A 4975-nucleotide genomic window follows, 5' to 3' on the forward strand; every position below is an offset into this window, starting at 1 on the left:
TCAACCCTCAAAATCATCATTTTTCATTCTAACTTCATAAACTTCAAATTTTAGATATTTAGGTCCGAAACACGTCAAATGACGTCCGATTTCGACCAAATTTCATAGAAAGCGCTTAAACCATATATAAGACTCGTACCGGGCGTCGGAACCAAAATACGAGCCCGATACCACAGTCTTTTAATCAATTTTCATTTCCATTTTCCTTAATAATTTCAGAAAAACAATTTTACAGAAAAATTCATTTCTCGGGCTCTAGACCTCGGAATTCGACTCCGGGCATATGCCCGAGTCCCATATTTTTCTGCGCACCCTCTGGGACCGTCAAATCACGGGTCCGGGTCCGTTTACCAAAAATGTTGACCAAAGTCAACTTTAATCATAATAATATCAAAATTCATAAATTTTTACACAGAATTCATATCTAAACTTTTCGGCTACGCGCCCGGACTATGCACGCAAATCGAGGCAAGTAAAAATGAGGTTTTTAAGGCCTCGGAAGCACGGGATGAATGAGAAAACAGGTGATGACCCTTTGGGTCGTCATATTCTCCACCTCTAAAATAACCGTTCGTCCTCGAACGGACAAAAGAAAGAAGTACCTGATTCGGGAAATAGATGAGGATAACGGCTCCGCATATCAGACTCGGACTCCCAGGTCGATGCCTCAGGAGGCTGACCTCTCCACTGGACACGCATTGAAGGAAAACTCTTCGACCTCAACTGTCGAACGTGCCGATCTAGAATAGCTACCGGCTCATCCTCGTAAGACAAATCCTTGTCCAACTGGACAGTGCTGAAATCTAACATGTGGGCTGGATCGCCGTGATACCTCCGAAGCATGGACACATGAAACACTGGATGTACGGCTGACAAGCTGGGCGGCAAGGCAAGTCTGTAAGCCACCTCTCCCACACAATCGAGAATCTCAAATGGGCCAATGAACCTAGGGCTAAGCTTGCCCTTCTTTCCAAATCTCATCACGCCGTTCATAGGCGACACTCGGAGTAAGACCCGCTCACCAACCATGAAAGCTACATCTCGAACCTTATGATCTGCATAACTCTTTTGCCGCGACTGAGCCGAACGAAGCCTGTCCTGAATGATCTTGACCTTATCCAAGGCCTCCTGAACTAAATCTGTACCCAATAACCGAGCCTCTCCCGGCTCAAACCATCCCACTGGAGATCGACATCGCCTACCATACAACGCCTCATATGGAGCCATCTGAATGCTAGACTGGTAGCTGTTGTTGTAGGCGAACTCTGCTAAAGGCAAAAACTGGTCCCACGAGCCTCCAAAATCAATGACACAGGCTCGGAGCATATCCTCCAATATCTGAATAGTCCTCTCGGACTGACCGTCCGTCTGAGGATGGAATTCTGTGCTCAACTCAACCCGTGTGCCCAACTCTCGCTGAACTGCACCCCAGAAACGCGAGGTAAACTGCGTACCCCGATCCGAAATGATAGATGCCGGCACACCATGAAGGCGAACAATCTCCCGGATATAAATCTCAGCTAACCTCTCGGATGAATAGGAGACTGCCACAGGAATGAAATGCGCTTACTTGGTCAGCCTATCAACAATGACCCAAATCGCATCAAACTTCTTCCGAGTCAACGGAAGTCCAGTAACGAAATCCATGGTAATCCTCTCCCACTTCCACTCGGGAAGCTCAATCCTCTGAAACAAACCACCAGGCCTCTGATGCTCATATTTAACCTGCTGACAGTTCAAACATCGAGCCACATATGCAACAATATCCTTCTTCATCCTACGCCACCAATAGTGCTGCCTCAGATCCTGATACATCTTCGCGGCGCCCGGGTGAATAGAATACCAAGAACTATGGGCCACCGCTAAGATCAACTCTCGAATCCCATTGACATTGGGCACACAAACTCGCCCCTGCAATCTCAAAACACCATCATCATCTAAGGTCACCTTCGTGGCACCTCCACGCTGCACCGTGTCTCTCAGGACACACAAATGGGGATCATCAAACTGCCGATCATGGATACGCTCCAATAATGAAGAACGAGCAACCGTGCAAGCTAACACTCTTCTGGGCTCATAAATATCCAACCTCACAAATCGATTGGCCAAGGCCTGAATATCCAAAGCAAGCGGCCTCTGGCTGGCTGGAATATAAGCAAGACTACCCATGCTGGCGGACTTCCTACTCAATGCATCGGCCACCACATTGGCCTTCCCCGGGTGGTACAAGATAGTAACATCATAATCTTTCAATAACTCCAACCACCTCCTCTGCCTCAAATTCAACTCCTTTTGCTTGAACAAGTATTGAAGACTCTTGTGATCAGTGAACACCTCACACGTCACACCGTATAGATAATGCCTCCAAATCTTCAAAGCATGAACGATGGCTGCCAACTCTAAATCATGAATCGGATAATTCTTCTCGTGGATCTTCAACTGCCTCGAAGCATAGGCTATGACTCTGTCATCTTGCATCAATACTGCACCAAGCCCCATACGGGAAGCATCACAATAGACTGTATAAGGCCCTGAACCTGTGGGCAAAACCAATACCGGTGCCGTAGTCAGAGCTGCCTTGAGCTTCTGAAAGTCGCCTCACACTCATCTGACCATCTGAACTGGGCCCCCTTCTGGGTCAATCTGGTCATCGGGACTGCAATAGATGAAAAACCCTCCACGAACCGACGGTAATAACCTGCTAACCCCAAGAAACTCCGAATCTCGATAGCTGATGCTGGTCGAGGCCAGTTCTTGACTGCCTCAATCTTCTTCGGGTCCACCTGAATACCCTCTGCTGATACGACGTGACCCAGAAATGCAACCGAACTCAACCAGAATTCACACTTGGAGAACTTGGCATATAACTGACTATCCTTCAGAGTCTGAACAACCACTCTAAGGTGTTGCTCGTGCTCCTCCTGGCTGCGGGAGTACACCAAAATATCATCAATAAAGAATATCACGAACATGTCCAAATATGGCCTGAACACTCGGTTCATCAACTCCATGAATGCTGCTGGGGCATTGGTCAACCCAACGACATGACCAGGAACTCATAATGCCCGTACCGAGTGCGGAATGCGGTCTTAGGGACATCGGATTCCCTAATCCTCAGGTGGTGGTAGCCAGATCTCAAGTTTATCTTTGAAAATATCCTTGCACCCTGAAGCTGGTCGAACAAATCATCAATCCTCGGCAGTGGATACTTGTTCTTAATCGTCACTTTGTTCAATCGTCGGTAATCAATGCACATCCTCATTGAACCATCCTTTTTCTTCACAAATAACACCGGCGCGCCCCAAGGAGAAACATTGGGCCTAATGAAACCCTTCTCCAACAAGTCCTGCAACTGATCCTTTAACTCCTTCAACTCTGGCGGGGCCATGCGATACGGCGGGATAGAAATGGGCTGCGTGCCCGGAGCCAGGTCAATACAAAAATCAATGTCCTTGTCGGGCGGCATACCCGGCAGGTCTGAAGGGAAAACCTCAGGGAACTCCCGAACAATAGGAACAGAATCAATAGAAGGGACCTCTGCGCTGGAATCGCGAACATACGCCAGATAAGCTAAACACCCCTTCTCGACCATGCGCCGACCTTTCACATATGAGATAACACTGCGAGTGGCATGACCTGGGGTCCCTCGCCACTCCAAACGGGGCAAATCTGGTAAGGCCAAGGTCACAGTCTTGGCGTGACAATCCAAGATATCATGATACGGGGACAACCAATCCATCCCTAATATAACATAGAAATCCACCATGTCTAAGAGCAATAAATCAACACGAGTCTCAAGACCCTCAAATACCACCATACAGGAACGATGAACTCGGTCGACCACTATAGAATCCCCCACTGGTGTAGATACATAAATAGGAATACCCAAAGCATCACTAGGCATAACCAGGTAGGGTGCAAAATAGGACGACACATATGAATACGTAGACCCAGGGTCAAATAGCACTGAAGCATCCCTATCATAGACCAGAATAGTACCTGTAATGATTGCATCTGAAGACTCAGCCTCTGGCCTGGCTGGAAGAGCATAACACCGGGGTTGGGCCCCACCTCCCTGAACCATATCTCTAGGACAATCGGCTGCTGGCTGGCCTCTACCTCTGGCGGTCCGAGCTCCACCTCTATGGTCCCTACCTCCACCTCTATGGCCTCTACCCCTGCCTCTAGCTGGCTGGGCGGTCTGCGGATCACCTGATGCCTGAATCATAGGGCGAGGACCCTGCTGCTGAGAGTTGTCCGAAGCTCGAGGGCAAAACCTAGCAATGTGCCTCGTGTCGCCACACGTGTAACAAGCCCTTGGCTGCTGAGAATAGCGGAGTGGTGGTGCGTTGATGGGTGCTGATGGCGAACTGAAAAGCTGCTGATCAGAAGACTGCGGCTGAGAGCCACGACCACCTGAAGTACCATGTGAGACCTGTAGGGCTGACTGAAAGGGCCTCGGAGGATGGCCTCTACCATAAGAATCCCCACCTCCAGACGAGGTACCACTGAATCTACCTACATGACGGGGCCTCTTATCTGGCCCATGACCACCTCCCCATGCAAGAGCCATCTCAACTCTACGGGCCGCATTGGCCGCCTCCTGAAAAGAAATCTCACTCCCGGCTCCCATAGCCATCTGGAGATGGATCAACTGAATCAACCCATCAATAAACCTCCGCACCCTCTCTCTCTCTCTCGGTGGGGATATAACAATAGCGTGGCGTGCTAGATCAATGAACCGAGTCTCATACTGCGTGACTGTCATAGAGCCCTGCTGGAGGCGCTCGAACTGCCTGCGAAGTGCCTCTCGCTGAGTAACTGGGAGAAACTTCTCCAAAAACAACTCTGCAAACTGGTCCCAAGTCAATGATGGCGACCCTGCTGGTCTGGATAAACAATAGTCCCTCCACCAAGTCTTGGCGGATCCTGCTAGCCGAAACGTGGCGAAGTCGACCCCATTGGTCTCCACAAT

This window comes from Nicotiana attenuata, unplaced genomic scaffold, assembly GCF_001879085.1.
Source record: "Nicotiana attenuata strain UT unplaced genomic scaffold, NIATTr2, whole genome shotgun sequence".
Lineage (NCBI taxonomy): Eukaryota > Viridiplantae > Streptophyta > Magnoliopsida > Solanales > Solanaceae > Nicotiana > Nicotiana attenuata.